The 21,425-nt window shown below is 46.6% G+C and overlaps 1 pseudogene; it reads left to right on the top strand.

Annotated features, from left to right (window-relative positions):
• LOC121833161 overlaps nt 1-21,425 on the top strand; it is a 136,142-nt pseudogene that overhangs the window by 2,541 nt on the left and 112,176 nt on the right.

The following is a 21,425-nucleotide window of genomic DNA, read 5'->3' as shown; positions in this document are numbered from 1 at the left end:
GTAGACCACACCTGTCTGGGTGTTGGTGGGCGTAATGTCTTTTGGCTTAGCAAACGCGTTCGGCAAAGTGTACGCAGGCTTGAACACAGTCCGGATGCCCAAAGAGGTCAAAGCTCTTCTAATCGAGTCCGAGGCTCCCCGGACATAGGGAATACACACTATCGGCTTCCTTTTGCCTCCAGTGTCTACTCTGCACAGTGGCATGCACTTACGCGTGTCACTTATGAAGGATCCTGGATAATTGCGCCCGCCCAAAAAAGTGAAGATCCTTGTCAGTTCTTGGGACCGGAGGTCAGCGTTCGAAGGCAACACATCGCAACGCGACAACAGTGTCCGTACCACGGCGCGCTTGTGTTCCGCCGGGTGATGGGAATCGAAACACACATGAGCAGCTGTAATAAACGCACGCACAAATTACCTATTATTGCAGGTACCCAGCAGCCCTGCTGAGTGCAAGGCTGTCGCACAGGGGTACCAGGACCTCTGGCAGTTCCCTCGCTGCGTGGGAGCATTGGATGGAAAGCACATCGCCCTTGTGCCACCTCATCAATCTGGAGCACAGTTCCGCAGCTACAAAGGCTTTTTTAGCATTGTGCTAATGGCATTGGTAGATGCGGACCTGAACTTCATCTTTGTGGATGTTGGCCGCAACGGCCGAACGAATGACAGTGGCATCTGGGGAACCTACAGACTCAAAGAGGCGCTGGACAGGCAGCCGCTCATGCTTCCTCAGGCAGAGCTGCTTCCGCGGTCGAGAGAGGTGGCGCCCTACGTCATCATAGGGGATGAGGGCTTTGGCCTCAAACCCTACCTGATGAGGCCATACCCCGTGTCTGATTTGACCACAGACAAGCGGCTCTTCAACTACAGGTAAGTACAATCTTTATGTTGAACCCATCAACAAAATGAGGCCTAGGCTCGCGCCATGTAGGCCTCTGGAGCATGAAGCTACAATAAAGTCCTGAATAGTCATGCATTATATTCAATATATTTGTTGCTTTGTATAGTATTTGTGTTACTGACAGGCCTATATATGGTTAAGCTTACTATTGTGCATGCACTTGAAGCCTTACTTGGATTGCTCTAGAAGCATTTAGTATCTGCAAGGCATAAGCAAACAAATGAAGTGTGCAGATTCTTTGGTTGACGAAGGCTTGTGCAGGGTCAGACAACAACATACAAAGGTGGCATGATATGTTCGAGGAAATGATTGCATCAAGACATGAAGTCACATGCATGAACAAGAAGTATCGCGCATATGACATTGTCTTTAATGTAAGCGCAACCCTGCACATGCCTGAATGGCATTATCAAGTTTCTAAACTATACATCTTGGGCAAGCTCCATAAGTGATCTCATAAATTAAAGGGAGGACTCCAACACACTATTTGGATCAATAATAATAGGCATGTGCGAAGTGATTTTTAACTTCAAAGCGGATACGAAGCGAATAGTAAATTTGTATGAATAATTTTAAATCAAAGCAAATAATTTCGAAGCAAAGTGCACAATTTCCATAGAAATGATCAATTGTAATCACCACTAGGGAAACGGACAAAATAGCAGATACAGATATAGAACTTGAATAATATACACTGAAAGAAGGGTTGGCTATCAAAAACTTCCTCAATGTGCTTTTCCAGGCCATCAGAAAAACAATGGGCAAAAGGTATAATGTAGACTTCTTGCTCTTAAATTCACTGAGATTTTGGAACGATAGGTGCACGGTTGCAAAGTAAGAATCAGTTACATGTGAGCTAAAAGCCCATGCAAAACTGTCGCAGTATTCGAATATTACTAGTTTATTTAGAGAAACTCTCGTCACCGCCATGATACTAAAAAGATAGTTTTTTGTGAAAACTTAACTTGCGATTATCACGTGCCTCCATGCCATAAGACTTCTGCTGCGCAGGGGCGCGCCAAGCTTTAATGGTTTGCACCGGCGCGCTCGCGAATATGTCAAGCTTCACCACTTTATGCCAGTGCATTGCGTTGGAGCATCTCAATTTTTTTTTTCTCGGGGCTCGCATATCTATTTTTATCTTTGAAATTCTTTGAAAACATTTGAAGTTGCCGAAGAGTCATATTCTATTCAAGGTGTGAACTGAATGTGGCGTTATTCGCTTTGATATTCGAAAGATTTTAATATTCGCACAACCCTAAATAATAACCTCGTTATAACCTCATAATTTCTTTCAGGCTGTCACGTGCACGACGCACATCAGAGAATGCCTTTGGCGTGCTTGCCAATCGCTGGCAGATCTTCAGATCTCCTCTACGCCACAATCCAAACCGAGCCATCGACATTGTCCTGGCCACAGTGACTCTTCACAACTTTCTGCGAGCCAGGAGGACCACACGGTAGCTCTACACCTTACCGGACAGCCTGGATGCTGAGAATATCCTCTCTGGTGAGTATGTTTTGTGGGATTTTCGCTAGCTACCAACTAACACAGGTACCGATAGAGTAACCAAAGGGTTGTCTCAACAGCGGCGATATCTCAAAGGAGACGTCGAACCTAGTAGCCCGCGGTCCCCACATCTCCGCGGCAATATAAACGAACGTTAAGGGCCACATTACCGCGGGTCGGTTCGATTAATTACCTCCGTCGGTGCCAATGATCGTCTACCTTGTCTCACTCTCTCAAATATAGCGGAAGAGAAGACACACGTACCAGAGTAAGGACAGAGTCCAAGAGCATTTATTAGAACACTCTTAAAATGAACTACTATGTCCCCATCCAAAATGCCCCCCGCGCCGGCAAGGTAAGAAAATGTCCTTACCTGGCCAGAAGCGGGGTTCCGGAGAGCCAAGACCGGGGAAGCGCCGGAGAAGTCGCCGACACACGTCCTATCTCTTTCGCGGTCACCCGGACGAGTCTCTTTCCCGAAAGCGGGAAAACAAGAGGCGAAACTCCTCGCCTGTCAGCAGTGATCCGCATCCGAGCGGGGGGACGGAAAAGGTCCCCGGGAGAGAGTGAGGAGGAGAGCCCCCCAAGCCAGGCGGCTCTCCTACGCTTCACGGACAGGTCGGAGCTCACGGCGAAGGAGGCCGAGTGTTCCGACCCGCGGCCGTTATCGCAGCCATCGGGGAAGGGAGATCACAGAAATCCCCACAGTTTTGAGCCAATTTTATATCCTAAATGCAATCTCATAGCTGCTGCGGAGGGGGTGAATATTTCTGCTGATGCCGGCGCTTTGGAGGGGTGGGTACTTAACATATGATTTGCAAAAGTCTGAAGTTTGTGGGTTTCTTTATGAAGATCCCTCAATTAATAATCCCGCCCGATCGGTATGCGCTCCGCCCGTCACCCAGGGAGTGACGAGAAGACAGCGATTGGGTTTACTGTACCTCCCGGTTGCCCGTCGTCGAGAGCCGGTAGTCCGGGCCCGCCGACTGTTGTTGTCGCCCGTTGATCAGAGCTCGCAGTCGGGGTCCGTGTCCAGGCCTGCGGATCGCTTTTCCCACGCCAGCGCTGCGTAGGCTGGCTGTCCCGGCTATCAATGCCCGAGTCTCGCTGCGGAACCACCCCAGGATCGTAGTAGCCCAGGTCATATGGCCAGGGCTCGCCGTTTCCACCGGTCTTGCTCCAGACCTCGCTGGTGGACCGCTTCGCGCCAGCTCGTGACTTCTCCGCCGACCTCCTGTCACATGCTCTCTGCCTCGTCTTTCACCCTCGGCTCCCACAAGTTTTGGAAATGTTACTAGTGGGCGCTTGTACGAAAGTGGGTGCTTGCCCGGTATTTTACAGCAGTCATAAGATGCCTTTTTATTTCTGAGTGTCGATCGGCAACCATAGAGGCGTAATGGATTATAACAGAGTCAAGGTGAGGCAGAAGAAATTTAGAAAGGACAGAAAAGTGTGAGAACTGGGCTCGGCTGCTATGTTAGCTTTCTGCTGAATGCGAAGCTAATTGAGAAGGAATCGAATCCAGTAATTGATCCAAAGATTTCATAATCAAGTTGTATTTTACTTTTATTGTCGGTTCGCGTTACCCGCTGACATAGCAGACAGCCGAGCTAGGTGAGATTTGGAACCCAGTCCTGTTGTTGTCCTGCCGAGATAATAGCACACAGGAAAGGATTGCTATCTGGTCTCCAAGAACCTATGTTTATTTTGGCAGGATGTGTCTGCGGCATGAGCAATCTGCAGTAACCTTTCTCTCATGTACCTGTTTGTCTCAAAGCTTTCAAAGATGTGGTAAATGGAGAGGGTTCAGAAAGATTGCTAGTAACTGAGTTTGATAAGGATGCTTACAATAGTGAAACTCATATTTATTCTTGAAATTTACTGCTCTGGTAAATTCGAGAACCCTGTTGCATGTTCGAGGTTAGAATGTTCTATGCGCGAACCCTCTACACCGATTGTTCGAGAAGCCCACGCGTATGCAAAAGGGGCTCCGCGTGGCTAGTCGTAGTCAGTCTCGCCCCTGCGCTCGATCCTGCGGTTTCGCCGACATTGACGCCCGCGACGCTCTGCTGTTTTTTTCTGTTCCTTTCTTTTTGTTTTGGGCACAAGTTCGCCCCATTAAACGTTTAGTTTCTTCAGTTATCTTCGTCTCATCAATTGTCATTCGTGACAATATGATGTAGTCAAGGGTATACGGAAAGGAGTGATTGCACCAGGGCTGTCTTTTGCCAATGGGGTACTGTGCATGAAATCAGAGGTTCAATCAGGATTAGAGGTTCAACAAAGAATCTTAGGCAGATTGTCACTGGGAGTAAGTGGAAAAACACCAAATGAGAGAGTACAGGGTAACATGGGCTGGTCGTTTTATGAGAGCACGGAGGCAATTCGTAAGGTGAAATTTGAACAAAAGTTGACCGAAATGGATGGTACGTGGTGGACACGGAAGGATTCAGCTATTTATAAATGAAACGTTTCAACACAAAATCGATAAACCGGACCCGAAAGCTTAGATTTAAATACCTTCACACTAGGGTTGGGGCTGAGCAGATTATTTCAGTAAAGAAGGGAGTGAAAGGGCAGAAAGAAAAATCTGGGAGGGAAGAATGCCGGAAAAATCAGCTCTAACAATATACAGATAAAAAAACAGGACACAAGAAAGGAGTGTATGCTTGACAACTCACTGAGGAGTTCTTTACTGTTTGAAGCGAGAACGGAAGTTTTGAGGACGAGGACGTATAGGGCTAAAGTTCAGGAGTTGGACACATTATCTGCCGCCTTCTATAAAGAGAGCGGGACACTAGAGAACTTGGTTTTTGAAATGCACGGGGCTTCACCCTGCCCTCCTTGAAGGGGCTAGGAATTTGGCTGGAGACCTGGGTTTTGCTGGCGACGATGGAAGGACGGACGAGAAAAGGGTTACAGTCGCAAAGAGGGGATTAGAAGAATCCTGTAAATTATCGAGGCAAAATTGAAGGATGCACAACTAACTAGCACAACTGGGGGCAGGCGGGACAAAGGAAACTTGGGGCTCCTGCCGACGTGGCTTTGGCCAAAAGTTTCATCCCTGTCTGCCAGTGGGTCCGGTGCTGTGGTAACGCCGACAGGTGTTGACCAGGGTAAAATTGGCGACTCCCTCCCCGGGGAAAAGAGGCGGGGGGGGGGGGGGTGATGTTTTCAGTTTTTTGCCGATCCCTCGAACGTCATCCTGAAGATATCCCTCTCTGCCTGATGATAGTTAGGCGGACAAAATTGGTCTCAGAAGGGCGAGAGGAATGATATGTTGGTATTTTTAGACTTAGGTTAGGTTGCGCAACCTACTGCCCGTTACGAAGAGTACAGCCATTAACATCCAGCCATCCATCTACCATACAACAAAAAACAAAACTGTATTATATATAAGTATATATATATTTTTTACACACCCGTTGGTTTGCTTAATGGTGTGCGCACTCATCGTTTATGGACAAAAAACTCCAGCCGAGCTCGCAAACATTGACCAGAGCGTACGGCAACTATGCCTCCAGTTAAAAATAAACTCTTGTCAAATCAGGAAAACAAAACAAAATGTATTTGTGTAGAGATCGGTTTGAGTAAAACCGTATTTGAGGGTCTAATCGTTGTTCATTCGAAGGCACTTCGTAGGTTTCAGACAGAGTATATCGGTATTCTTCGGTGGAAAAATATATAGGCAAGCTGAAATTGGCATATATTCTCCGTTTCCCTTCAAAAGGTAGCCGACATCCCCTGAAGCTAAGCCAATAATGAATCGTCACTGCGCTCGTTTTTTTTTTTTTTTTTTGTATAGGTTTGCTATCTCCGGAGTAACAGCACTCCGGCCATCTTGATGCTTAAAATCATGGTGGCCAGCCATCTGGAGCTCTAACTGAAATCGCAGCAAACGATTTTCCGTGCTCCAGTCGCGTTCGAACAGTACCCGGCAAAAAAAGAAAAAAAAACGACATTACGTGAGTTTCCTTACACCGCATTTAAAGCCGAGAACCTCGCATTTTTTAACGGTGACGGACAGCTGCTCCGCACTAAGCACCAAGATGGCGGCCGCCCCTAGCAGATCGGGGAACGGAATGCCGGTATACTCTAAGCGCAGCTCGTTTAGTGGCTCTAGGCTGAACCAATCGGTCACCGAAAGAAAGTACAAGCTCGCTGTTCATTCCCCGTGCATGATTTGTTTAATCGGTAATAGTAAACGCACAGACGCTACGAGCGCCGTGACATTCCACTTTTGGCACTACTTGAATGACTCTACCGGATCCATGGGTCGGCAGGGGTCGGACTTAACGTAACACGAAGTGTCGGGTACGTGTCGAAACAAACGTAACTTCTTTCTTTTTTATAAATTGGAACGTTTTCCGACTTTCTTATTTGTTGCTTGCACGAAATCTACGCAGCCAACCGTGCGGAGTTGTAGGCGTGTATAAGCAACACGACACCTGGCAGTTGTTATTGCATCCCTTTGTCAGGTGATCGCTCTGTGGGATGTTGTTTTTCGCATGCTGTGAGGAGTCACAAAATAACCTAATCATCTATCACACCGGTTATTAAAGTGACACTTCTTTGTGGAGTAGTCGGCGCTGCTTTTAACGCTGCAGAACATTCCGCATAATTTTTGTTTTTGTTTCTTCCCCTCTTACTCAGTATTTCTTTCTCTGCTCGCTGACAGCTGCGGTTTTCAGTAGGGTAACTGGGCCGAAGCACAAAATCACAAAATAATCTAATCATCTATCAAGCTTGTTATTAAGTGACACTTGTTTATGGACTAGCCGGCGCTGCTTTTAACCGCTACAAAACATTCAACATAATTTATTTTTTATTTCTCTAAACTCCATCTCTATCCTTCCTCCTTTGCTCTCTGACACCTGTTGCTTTCAGTACGTCCGCTCGCATTCGAGTGAACGAAAAATGAAAACAAAAAGAAGTGTAAAAACAAGCAAAAACTGATTGGTAGAGGCATTGTTGTTGAAAAGTTTGGAAGAGAATCCAGAATTTACCAGTTACACTGTGTGTGTATATAAGTACGAACTGTAACCGGACCACTCGTTGCCAACCACTGCGACGCGTGCCTCGCTTTCCAGCTACCGGATTCATCTTTCAGGATTCCAAGTTTTAAACACAACTCGAATCTCGCACTTCGATATTTTTGACCCAGGAGACAGATTTTGTGCCTAACCTCAATAATGGTGTTTGTCCTTTCAATTCTAATCTTTATATCAGTTTGTTATTCTCGTGTGTCTGCGTCGGCCTCTGGTAAGTTGAAATCCAAAGTGGATATTGTTTCGTGAATTGTTTTTTTCAATTGATATAAAAATAGTAACTGTGTGTGCTTAACATTAATAAGAATAGGGATGAGTAACTCTTGCAAAGGAATAAAGTAAGAAAACTTTAAACGTAATAAAGATCATAGGTACTTTTTGGAAAATCATTACTACACGTACATCGCCGTCTGATGAATATATTTTTTATCAATACCTATTTAATAATCTCGCGAAAAAAAAGAAACCCACGTGAAAAAAGCTATGCTATTTTTATTGACACTAGAGGTGCGAAACGAGTCTGGAAGATTTTGTTTTGACATATATTGCATGGGGTAAACACGTTTGTTATTCATTTTGAAGTATGTACAAAACATTGACCTGAAGTTGGACACAGATGTGCGTGTGAATTTTATTTCACGCTCTGTTAATGTAAAGTAGTTGATATGAAAACTAATCGTCCAAAAGGCAAAAACAGAAGGTGGTCACTTCAACGTGCCACCAACAAAACACCGCATTCAGAGACAAAGAAAATAGAGGACATATTCCTGTATTTTGAACGTGCATGTGACGCCAAGGCTTCAATTTCCGAAAAAAATACACTCACGGAAGGATAGACGGGAGGCCGAAATGCTGGTACTAAAAGATTTTGCAAAAAAAAAATTTTGTTATTTACAGTGTGCCAGATTGTGCATAAAAAAAGGATTTCACGGTAAATGTTGTGTTTCTTTTTTTCATTTCGGGTGCTGCAACATAAAGACTGCGGAATTCGGGGTTCAAGCACCCAGGGTCCCAGCACTCAGATCGTGGGTGGCGAAGACGCCGCCCCTCTGGAGTTTCCCTGGCAGGTTTTCGTCGTACGGACAGCTGAACACCTTCACATCTGCGGCGGCTCCGTAATCAACAAGGAATACATCATAACCGCGGGGCATTGTACAAACACGTGAGGCATATCCTATTGCAATGTCTATCGCTAAAATTTAAAAAAGGGACAGTTCAATCGGGCTGTTATAGGGGCGGGGTTAAAACAGATCGCTTTAAGTTGGTTGTTACTTTACACTCTTCGAACTTTCTTTGCATGCATCGGGTAGCCACAATTTATGCTAGTGGGGTAAAACGTGGCGGAAAAATTGAAGTCGCCATATAGGAAGCTCAAACTTTCACCGAATTCGCATGGAGTTGGTGGGTTCAACGCAACAGCACTCTGGGGTTTTGCTTTCTTCTTGTGACAAATTAGATGAACAAGGAGGGTGGAGAGTTGGGCGAATTGGTGAATCTTAATGGATAAAAAGCGCGACAGGACAACGGACAGAAAGGAATTAAGACACAGACACACCGCTGTGTCTGTGTCTTCCTTTCTGTCAAGTGTCCCGGTGCGCTTTTTAACCAGTAGATAAACAAACTTGCCAGGTTCTTCGGCAAATCCGTTCGGAAACCACCGAGTTGGCAATGGTTCTAGCTTCTGGCGCCATTTCCCGAAAGATTCAGTGAGCAGACACGAAAGCGTCATCTGTTGGCTACGCTTATCTGGAGATGGCACCAGAAGTTACAACCGTCGTTTAGAAAGCCATGATTGGGGGTAGTGTGCACTAGAATGGTGGGCGCCTCCCGCGCCGATTGGTCTCAAGTGTGCATACGGTGCGTCTTAGCGTGGTGAGGAGGAAAGCAGGGGGAAGGGTCGGAGACGCTCACAGACTGTCAGCGCTTTCGGTGCCCCCTCATAGCTAGTATACCAAACGTTGTCAATAAACCATGTGAGCCAGTTGCAAAGTCTCTGCAATAGAAGCTGTCTACCTCGCTAAAGGCATGTCCAAACAGGACCCTTAGAAACCGTGATGCCACACGACTTCGGCAAACATCCTGGAAGTTGAAGCGTCGGGCAGTCTGGCAGTTCGATGCCTGTTTGAACACCATGTAGCCAATATCACGATATTCCTCCTCGCTTCCTCCGCTCTTTGGTGACCTGGGTGATCGTCACACTGGACGTCACACGCCACTTGCCAATGCTGTCCATCTGCTCTGCCGGGCCCTCGTATCCTTGGACGTGTTCCAAAATTGACTCGATTTTACTCCAGGGTTAGGGTTTTGTACCTTTGAGTTCGAAACCCTCGCTGCGTTCAGCGTCGCTGCATCTGCGTAATCACGTTGCGCGACCCGCCGGAGGGTGGCTCGGATCTATTTTGGTAAGATTTAGAACACGTCCCTTCCTTTTCCCGTTTTTGGGACCTCGAAGAGCAGCGGAGGCCTTGAGCGACTGACCGGGAGCCAATAGCTTGTGAGTGGCGATCCAGCCCCTTGTGTTTAGCATGCTCAAGGTACCCAAAATGAAAAAAAAGCCCCCCCCCCCCCCCCCACACACACACCAAAAAAAAAAAAAAAAACAGGACGGAGGCGGAACGCAGCACGTCTATTCTCGGATTCGTGTCGCCTCACGATTTTTGGAGTGTCCTGTTTGGTCCGGCCATAACTCGGTGGCCTGCGACGACCGTTATTGACCCTTGCAAATTTGTTAATCTCATTGTTCTAAAAAAAAAAGAAAAAGAAGCTCCACCTCTAGATTTTTTTACCTAAAATCTACCAACTGAATGCCCATTCGGTAAAAGTTTGAGCTTCCTATGTTGACGCGTCAAGTTTGTCGCCTCGTTTTAGCGTGCTATGATGATGATGATGATGATGATAACACCAATATATATGAATAATATTAATAATAACACAAAATAATAATAGTAATCATAATCATAGTAATCCTCACTGGCTCAGGAGAGTGCCGTGGTTGCAAACCCCTGCCCGGGTCGCGGACGAGCCGTCCAAATTTCCGGCGACTCAGGGAGTCCAGCATCTCGGTAATGGGGCTCCAGGGGTTGGCGCCGGCGTTGGCCGGGCGGCGGTCTTCGCGAAAGCGGGCCTTAAAGTCTCCCAGCTAGCTGTCGTGAATTTAACCAAGCGGCATGAGCAACCTTTCGATCAAAGACATGGCGTGTGCTACATGGCTTGTTCTTTGACGATGGAAAGATAGATGCATAAATTGCGAATATTCTATATTGTACTGAATGCAACTTTTACACTCTAGGATGTCTCCGAGTTCCCTTTCAGGCAGAACACGGAGGCACGTCGAATCACGGGGAACAAGAACAAAAAAAAAATTCGGCTAATGAGAACGCTCATATTTTTATTAGGCCAGTAAAATTGGATATGCGCGTGGACTACGAACACTTTAAACATCGTGCGCATTGTTCCTGCGCACTTGACATTTTCCTCATCTAATTATACTGCCAGCTTAGTCATTCCTCGCGAATGACTGTCTCCACGTTCCTCAATGGCCAGCGCGTCACGCTGATTGGACGCGAGTGCTGCGGCAGCGTTCGGTTGGGATTCGTGTTCTCACTGATTGATCACGAGTCCCAGCCGAACTCTGACGCGATACTCGTGTCCAATCACCGCCACGCGCTGGCCTTCGGGAGGGGACGTATACAAGCACTGTGCACGCTCGGCAGAAATGAGGACATATACGGTGTATCGAAGGTGACTCGATGCTTGTTTTCAAAGAGGGTGCTGGGATTTTATGCGCCATGAAACAGCATCTTATGACGTCGCTTTACTCGGGCTTTCCCTCAACGCCAATTGCATTTTTTTCCACGTCGGTGTTTGTTTGTATTTTTATTTCAGATCTTCGCCTCCCTCTAGCTATTCAGTCACGGTTGAAAAATACCACTCCGACCAGCAGGATCCGAACGAAAGAAAACTTGCGGTTTCAGAAGTAAGAGGAATTACTTTCACGCAGATACTGAATACCCTTTTGATGATGTATTTAGAGTGGTACTTAAGTTTTTTTTACTACGAACTATCTTGACAAGTACTTTGAAAAAGTAATTGAATCACATTCGAAAACACTCGGCTTGTAGGTTGCAAAGTGGTAATATAAGGATAACAAAATCAAAAGGGGGTGCTCTACTGGTGATGACTTTGCTTAAAATCACGATGTGCTGTCATTTTTATGTGTTTTAAGAAGCGCCTTATCTACGTCAATTGATGTTTACTCTTAAATAATTCGGGATATGCAACATAATGCTTGCCGAAATATTTTAGGTACAAACAGGACTCGGGTATTCGAGACATGGCACCTGCCTTGCTTTAGTTCGGCGGCTGACTCGGCTCATGACGCACTCCACAATAAGTTCGTAAGATGCCATGAGTCGATTCGGCAGACTTGAAACATAGTCCGGCATTTCCTATCCCTAACAGCCGAACCAGAAATTGATCGATCAGTCAGACTTGATGATGAGTACGCGAGTGAATGACGAACGAGCACGCGCAGAAAAAATCATCGACTAGAGGAAAGCAGCCTCTGTCGCTGATTAGCAACCAATGCAAGTATTCTGTCTCCCCAGCCAAGGGCGAGGAAAAGCGTCTGCACCTTCAAACTGTCAACAAAATTATTAGAAGCGTCAAGAGGAAAGCACTAACAACACAACAAAGTGTCCACAAAACCGCTTTTGATTTCTGGCTCCACCTGGCGGAAAACTGGGTTGGAAGATTCTGAGAATGAAACAATGTGTGCATCTTGAAAAAGATAAAAAAAAAAAATAAAAAGCACCTTTGAACTAGCTTGGAGGCCAAATTCAACTCAGGATAGGTACACAAGGAGTTTTGGGGAAGCCCAATATAGTTCACTGCAGCTCAATACAGCCAGCACGATCTAGGTTCCTTGGCCGAGGTTGTATTCGCACTAACTTAAAAACGTGATCGCTCATTTTCATACTAGAACCTGCTGAGCCGGCAGTTTCCGAAGACGCTCAACTGTGACCGCACCAAGCGTTGGCAGCCCAAGCTTCCGCTGACGGAGCCATTCTAGCTTCAGTCAAAAAGATGTAAAATCCCGATGACGCCACCAGTACTTTGCTAGCTCCAAGCGTAACGTGCCATTTGAAAACAACTTAAAAAAAGAAAACGAGAACGCATAAAGCGGGCGTACTTGGGGCTATCCAATTGGTCTTTTGTTTGCATACAGATACTGCGTTTTGCTCGTGGCTGCTTTCCTTTCCTGTGTTTGGTCTCTTGCCTCCCAGTCTGCAATCGGTTCAGCTTTTCCCTGCAGTCTAACGGTCTCTACTTCCGTAGATTTTGCCAGGGACAAATATTTTCGAAGCATGAAAAATGTATTTGAGACACAGATCACAAGATAGTGAGAAATATGCTTAAGATAGACTAGCGAATACTCTAAGCGAAATGCATTGGCAAGATTTCGAAGTACTACCAGATGTATTTGGAATACATTATCTTCAGTATAGTATATGAGATTGGCAGAAGTCTGAATTCCCGTATCGAGACACTTATTGAATTAGAACCCGTTTTCTTAAAGCTACGATAGCGCGTTCATCACGCCTAAAATCTGAATGAAGCAAAATTTAAAGACTCTGCTTTAACGTTAACCATGTAGGCATAACTGCTCCGAAACTAGTTGAATTTCAAACTATAATTAACCTACTGAAAGGCGATATAACCCTTAAACTTGCAGCCCCCCCCCCCCCCCCCTCCCTCTTTCCGAAAAAAAAAACGAAGTTAATTTTTTCGTTGCTCGGTTCGCTGGTTATATTCCTGAATCCCGTTTTTTATGTTATTTTCTGTGACAAACGCAGGTGATAACACATCCAAAATTTGTGAGAGCGACATTGGAGTACGACTACGCGCTCTTAAAGCTGGAGACGCCCCTGGATTTCAGTGGTGTAGACAAGAATGTGATGCCCATCTGCCTTCCTGAGATGGACCAGACGTTCGAGAATCAGACCTGTACCGCCACCGGATGGGGAACTACAGTAAATGGTCAGTCTTTATTTTTAATTTCAGTGAATGCCTTGCAGATGTTCGCGTTGCGAAAGTCATCATATGGCAAGGGGTAAAAGTCGTTGGCCTGAAAACAGTCAGTGTATTCCTTTTTACAGCGGAGGGTAGTAGCGCCCCTTTCCTGTGAAACCCTGCGTTGTTCGAGCGCAAAAACCTACGTGATCGCGGCGTAGAGGGACGACGATGAGAGGGAGAAGCTTACAGCGCTCCTCCGCGCTGTCACTTCCTCCATCTCAAGGCGAATTCCACTTGTCGTTTTGGAGCGTGCCGGGATCGACCTTTTTGGAGCGAGGATATTTCACTTGGCGATCGGGATCGAGACGGACGTGTTCCACTCGTCATTTGTTATCACCTCCCACTCCAGATTCTGTTCCCGATCCAATAAAAGTCGCTCCTCCGATTTTGGCGGATCCGACCGGAAGCCAGCCTGGCCAGCCCTCGGCGTGCACATGTAACTTTCTTTCTCGCCGGACATCTCGCCTCGGAAGCATTCGTAATGACCACTCGCGAAGTCCCGCTCGCTTTACTGCTGCTGTTGGTTTACGACAGTTCGTCGTCAAGTTGCTCGAGCAGCTCCTCCAGCAGCAGCGTCTCCAGTAGTGGCGACGACGAGGATTGCTTGTATGTCCCGCATGAATTCGACTGTCCTTTAGAACCTCCGCAGAAGAGGCCGGAAATCGAGACGCACGTCGACACCGTTCGCGAGCATTCCGATGAAGAGGCAAGTGGGCCGCGCTGATACACATCGCTTATGGACACGCATCTTTCACATCATGATTAACTTCACTCTTGCGTTGAACGGGTGTTGTTAGCGCCGAGATTCGGAAAACAAGTGATTCGAGATGCGGGATTCCCGGGAAGGTGAATGACAAGAAGGCATCCGCCGATTTTGGAGGAGTGGTCGTGTTTTACTGGGGATCTGGAGGCGGCGTGACTCCGTTCGCATCGCGTGCTCCATTTCGGATCTTATGTACTGATCCCGGCGCGCTCCAAAACGACCAATGAATCCGCCATCACTGTCGCCCCTCGCTCAACAACGTCACCTCTGGCTAGACGCATTCTCGACTCCCTCCATCCTATCGGCCGCCGCTGCGGCGTTCTTGAATGAATTTTGTGCGTCTAAGAAAGGCAACAAGATTGTGCCATCGGTGATACGCAAACGACAAGCAGTGCAATGCGGCGGAGGCGGCGGGATGGGCACGACGTCGTTCCCTTTGCTGCGGCTACCGTCAAATTTCAGAGGGAATTTCTGGACATCCCCTTCGTGTACTCGCGCGGCTTTTGCGACAGGTTGTTGTTTCTGAGGGCCGGTTGCACCAACGCCGCTTACCTTAACCTAAAGCGGCGCTTTCCTAAGCCGGCTTAGCGCCTTAAACCGAGCTCAGGTAAGCACGGGTTTAAATTCCGGTTGCACCAACGTTAAGCCGGCTTTACAGACGCGCCCTTGCCTAAACGCTGGATTTGCGTAGGGAATCTAGGGACAAAAAGAGCGAATTAGGGAACGCTCAGAGGGACGAATACGATTGGCGAAGAGGAATCACGTAATGTAAAAAAAAAAAACAAAAAAAACTGCCGTAGTTCGTTGGCGTTTGCTTTTCGCTGTATTTCTTCGGTGAGTAACAAATTACAGGTCTCCAAATTCAATCATTTTTTCGTTTAACTTTCAATAACAGAAGTCAAAGCTTCAAATAAACACGAATGCTCTTTACATCTGTGATTGTGTGTTTAATATCGGTTGATAACAGGATATTTTGGCAGTGGTAGTAGTTTTCGTGCTCACATTTTGAGGTGAAGGAGCCATCGTGGACTCTACTCGTTACATCGCTGAAGACAAAACATCATCCATATAAGAGGCAGGTAAGATGACTACTAAAATCAAGTCAAGCCTGAGACCGATGAAGTTCAAAACAGTGACGAACTCGCCACGGCAGCTGCGAAAATGCCCGGAAATCGTCGAATAGAAGTCGTCGAGAGGTCAGGTCACGAGACCTTGCATCGACGGTACTCGTTACTATCAGCAAGGTGACAGAACTGCACTGTACCGTCGATGAACATCCGCTGCAGCCTCAAACGGACTTCAGTTTCACACTGTCGAGTTCAGGAAAAAAAACTCCCACTAGTACATCACATCGTGCCGATAAGAACAGTCGTCTCTTCGCATCGCCTGCCCCAGCCTGCCCCGATACAGCAATGAACGAATCTATCATAGTATTCGTTACGATTTGTCGTCGCCACGAATGAAAGATATAAAGCAAAATATTCCTAAAAAATCGCGATCACCAAAAAGTTACGGTTATGGAACGATACAGTTTTCTGAAGCCAAGATTCTACTCGCGAGATTAGGAAAATTCACTGAAGATTGTCTCAAAACTCAGAAAACGAAAGAAATTGAATTTTCGTTGTTTTATTACTTAAAAGCGCCGCAATCTAATGCGAACGGCAGAGGTGTCGACAATCAGCTGATCGCCGAGATCATGTACTGCCACTATTCAACGCGCTGATCGAATTGAAGGATACGCGCTGCAAGTGTAAATGAACAAGGTGGTAAATAACAATACGTTACGGTTATGCGAAAATTAGTAAGTACATACGAATAAGCTCGTTGACAGAAGAACCAACGGGAAGACAGACGTGAGCCCCGTGAGCCCCACAGACCCACAGCTCCGCACGTATCTCGGTTAGGGCTAACACGCCCTGAGAGTGGATAGCCAACTTGAAAACAGGGGTCGATAAACACTTCACGCGACAATATTTTGCATCCTTGTCACAATTGAAGGTCATTTTGTCGAGACTTTCACGCTGATGCAGCCTAAAACACTTTGCACAACCAATTTCGTCCACCGCGTCAAACCAGCCGCCATGTTTTTAATTCAGGATTAAGAAATAACCAACGTTACTAAGACACTCAGTTGGGAAACTCCCATAGAGACACCTTTGAAAAAGTGGCCCGAATCTGTCTCCGAGCACCGAGCTAATGACGAACACAACGCCACCATTTCTCCCGCAGCGGCCACTCGAGGAAGTGCACGTGACATCCATTTTGGGTTTAGAACAGATATAGCGGTAGAGGTTACAGGGGTGCCACCCCCATCGCCCCGGCGGACGCGCCGCGTTCAACTACCAAAGTCAAAATGCACCTAGGGCGGGACGCGCTACCTGAAAGGCCGGCTGAGGCATGGTTGACTAAAAACAATATTAATTGTGCCGCAAAACCCTGCAAACTAAAGATTTTAAAAACATAACGCGCCCCCCTTTTTGTACTAAACTCAAATAAATTTCATACAAAAAGAGTCTTTTTTTATTTGTTTTTACGCAAAAACAGGCTTTCAAAAAGCTCAAGCTGACCACAGTACCGACAAATGATAAAGAGTGGCGCTGTTGTCGCATTTAGCTCGGTCTCGGTGGACGCCAGCGGCCCAGGTTCCGACGGCGAGTTTCCCAACTGAGTGTTTTAGTAACGTTGGAAATAACCAAAAGCAAAGCGCCCAATGCTGAGCGCTCAAGTTAAGCGTAGTTTAGTGCTAGGTTTAGCGATAAGCGAGTTTGGTGCAACCGAACGAAACCGAAACTAAGCTTAAGTTCCCGCCTAAGCTCCGCTTTGCGCTAAGCGGCGTTGGTGCAACCAGCCCTGAGAGACTCCCGCGCAATCCAAGAACGTCTCTGTTCTGCTTCGAGAGTTCCCCGGCCAAGACGTGCATAGCTACAAAGGTTGCGCGACATGCGAGTTGGCCTCGCAAAAAAGCTAAGAGTCCAACCTGGCTTGTACAAGCAAATCTGATAGGGCACGTCTTCTCAACGCAATCTACCACTGTAAATCGGTTCACACTTTCTGTGTTGTTGTCACTTAGCCATCTCGCGGTAGGACAGAACCGCAAAGACCAAACAGGCAGGCCGGCTACCAGGGTAAGAACGGTTTATTCCGGGCACGCGTTGAAATATATATAGCGCTGCCACAGGCCAATGGCATAGAAGTTACTAAAACAAAACAAACAGTAGATAACAGTATCGTCTGCTTTGGTCACGCTGCCGAAGTGATAATATGTGTCATATTTTTTATTACATAATAAATATATTATGTAATTATATATTACATAATATGACCAACGTTACTAAGACACTGAAGGCAACCGGCCTCAAGGCAACCGGTCACGGATGTGCTCGCCGTGAGTCAGGGTGGAAGGTCAAGCAACCTAGGCCGAGAGCGAGAATAGCGTAGGGGGTAGCCGAGTTTCATGAACGGTTTTTATCAGAGCTGGCAGTAATGTAATTACTGTAATGAAATTACAGTAATTTAATTACTTGTTCCAGTAATTAGTAATGTAATTCATTGCTTTTTGTAGCAGGTAATTTAGTAATGTAATGAATTACTCCAGCGACGGTAATTGTAATTAAATTACCTAATTACTTTTTCGCACCAGGCATATTTTTGTGTCCACAATACACAAGAGCGCTTTTCTTTTTATTTTACTTTTTCTTTTTCCTCTACACCTTTCCAAAAAACACTCTTCGGCCGCCGCTACGTTGCTGATGCTCATGCGGCTGGTGCGACTCTCGCGCCCGCCATCAGCTAGACATTTTCTGCCACTCTCTTGAACTGTGAAAACCCGCTCAGCGCGATTCTATACCTATGTTTTGCGGTTTTGCATTCGACGTTTTCTGGCCCCTCTTGAAAGTTTCCGCTTACTTTTTCTGATGCATGCTGCGTACCCTCTCTGTGTTATCGTCCACTGTGAGAAATAGGGCTGGTAAGTGCCTGCCATTCGAGCTTTTCTGCTCGACATTCTCGGGAAACGAAGGAGGGAAAGTAGGTCGAACTAAGGCCCCTGGTGGAACGGCCCTCGACGCGATTTTGTGAACAATGACAATTGTTCTCCCCCCACCCAGAGATAATCTGCATAGGGTCCTCAGTCATCTCCAAAAATAGTTGTCCGGGTTGGGGTGGGAAACGGATCAGTCGCGTGCGTTCCTCTGTCCATCGGTAAACATGCAACAGAGAGTTCTAGCTGTGTGCCATGAACTGTGTAAATAATGTAAATAAAGTTATCTGTAAAAGGAAGTTATCAATAGCTCCTTTATATTTAAAATTATACAAAAGTAATGCGACAGTAATGTCATTACTTTTAAAAGTAATTTGTAATGGTAATTAATTACTTTCTGGCTGTGGTAATTTGTAATGTAATTTAATTACATTTCAGCAAAGTAATTAGTAATGTAATTTAATTACAAAATATGAGTAATTTGGCCAGCTCTGGTTTTTATCGTACCGTGGCGGGGCGACCTAGGGGAATCATGAGGGCGCCCAGAATGGAAGAGCGTTTTTGATTACGGGGTTTATGGGCATCATGGGGGTTTGACTAACATGGGAAGTGTTGACTGGTAGACAGATGAAATTTATCGAAATTTGTAAATTGAATATCGCAATTACTTGAGCTCTAAAACCCGCGAAACTTAGTGTATATACTAAGTAGCCTATGAGAATTCTATTTCAAGAATAATCTATCCGCTTCATTTTCGCGTCTTAACGTCTTTAGGGTGTCATTAACTTCAGCGCACCACAGCTCGGAGCAGGTAAAGAGAAAGCTGAAAAGAGTTCAATCCAGTGCTCAATCTCCTCCTCTGCCCGTCTGAATCTTGATGAACATCGTACAGGCAGCCGCTCGTGCTTATTTATGGATTGATACTACCGGCAGCTATGGCGCAGCCGAGGTACGAAGACACATTGTTCAATGTTCTAAATAAAGCACACAAAGGGTGTTGTAACGTACCACTCAGCCGACACATCACATATATAGACCAGGAACGCACATTGAGCAGAAAGGTATTCTTTTATGGGGTGTCAAGGCGTTAAACATCAAAACGGACGACACATTTATCACGGCTAAAAAGAATGTCATACAATTTGAAGAGACGATTTGTTTGGGTAATGAATTCCAGTCATGGAGAGTACGAGGAATACAAGAATATTTGTAACAATCAGTATAGTGCCCTTATTTCAGTGATTGATTTACCGTGTATTTATTGTGACCCCGTTTGTGCAATATATCCATGTTTGCACAATCACTGTCACATAAAGTACACTAAATATGTGTTCACACATATATTCCAGCGCTATAAGCACAAACTTTGATCTAAGCACGCGCTGACGGAAGCGCTGACATATTTGCATCGCACCTTCAAAACTATTGCTCATGGAAGACGATAAATGGCTGACGACGCGTGAAGTGTGTTCTGTCAGCGCTCCACCGCACACGGGAACCATCCTCAAAGGAAGATGCGGGTGCAATAACCAAATTTAGTTCAGAACTTCTAGACTCTTATTTAGTTTGCTCGTTTCATTTTCTTAAAAATACAACTATTGTGAGTAAAGAAATAGACAGGCATTTTTTGCTTCTGACTAATTCGCTGTGGCTCGAAACATCGTATGTGTTTTTCGAGTATCAACCATCTTCGAGAAGCTGTCACTAGAAACAGCGGCTCTTTCCATGTTTCTTCGACTTGATTTGCGTTAGACAAGACTAAATAAGTGAAAGCCGTTTACAACTCCCTGTAACGCCGAATTGGAGCGCAGCTCTTGAGGAGGAGGAGGGAAGGGTACTGAGGGGAGGGTAGACCCCTCCTCCTCCTCCTCCTCCTCCTTCTCATCCTCCTCCCCTCATTCTTTAATATGCTCCGGGGGGGTCACCCGACTTCGGGGGAGGGGGTCACATGACCTCGGGGGGGGGGGGGGGGAGGGGGGTCACGTGACCTCGGGGAGGGGGGCCGCGTGACCTGGGGGGCCACTTGATCTCGGGGGGTCACGTGACCTCAGAGGTCACGTGACCTTGGGAGGGATCACGTGACCTTGGGAGGGATCACGTGACCTTGTGGGTCACGTGACCTGGGGGTCACATGACCTGGGGGTCACGCGACCTGGGTGGTCACGTGACCTTGGGGTGACCTTGGGAGGGGTCACGTGACCTTGGGGTGACCTTGAGAGGGGTCACGTGACCTTAGGGTGACCTTGGTTACGCCGACGGCGACGGCGACGCCGACGCCGCTCAAGCCGGAAACGGGCGCCTAAGAGCTGCGCTCTAAAAGCGCGATTCCCGCGTTTTTAACTACCGACTGCCGAAGCAAGTACACGTTTAAAAAAAGGTGACGCAAACGAAAGCGGTGAACGTCGGCGGAGAAAAGTTTAAACGGCGCGCTAAAGCCGCACCCATATATGAGGCGTCTTGGACCCGTCTGAGCTTCGTCGGCGCCTCCCAGAGTCGGAGGGGGTCGCTCGAGATAGCACACAACAACGTGACGCGCGGGAGGCGCCGATGTTTGCCACGGACAGATAACGGAGTCGCGCCGGTAGTGGCTTGCCAGGTTGTTACCAGTCAGAGTCACTCGGGGCAGAAGTGTACGACAAGGTGCACGACAGTCTCGGGATTGACAGGTAGTTATCTTTAACGTAATATTAAAAGGAAAAATTTTAAAACTCTAAATAAACTTTTTTTTTTTTTTTTTTTTGTGTAGCACTAATACATTGTAAAAAGTTGATAGGCAGCGGTCGTCCCATGATTTAGGCTTAGTCGATTTGGCGACATTGCGCAGTGCCCGACCGAAGCGGGCTGGCGCGCGTCTCTACGGGCTGGTAGCCCTTTCTCTCGGCAGTTGTCGTTGACGCGGAGAGGCGCGTACACCAACCGAACGCGCGAAAAACTCATTTATGTTCTTGGGCGTCAAGCCTAACCACGGCAGCGGCGACTGTTCCGACGCAATCGGCTCCCCGTTCACGTGTGTTAGCGCTTCAGAAAGAAAGGTCGTTTTTTTTCAAAAACGTTTACAAAACGAGTTCTTTCTTCTTTTTTTTCTTTCGATTTGCGAGTCCACTGATGTGCCACATCGACACGCTGACGATACTTCTGAGCAGTGGTTG

The sequence above is a fragment of the Ixodes scapularis genome, unplaced genomic scaffold (assembly GCF_016920785.2).
Source record: "Ixodes scapularis isolate PalLabHiFi unplaced genomic scaffold, ASM1692078v2 PGA_scaffold7__128_contigs__length_106722199, whole genome shotgun sequence".
Lineage (NCBI taxonomy): Eukaryota > Metazoa > Arthropoda > Arachnida > Ixodida > Ixodidae > Ixodes > Ixodes scapularis.
The sequence above is the reverse complement of the archived record's forward strand: the minus strand, read 5'-3'. Positions and strand labels throughout refer to the sequence as shown.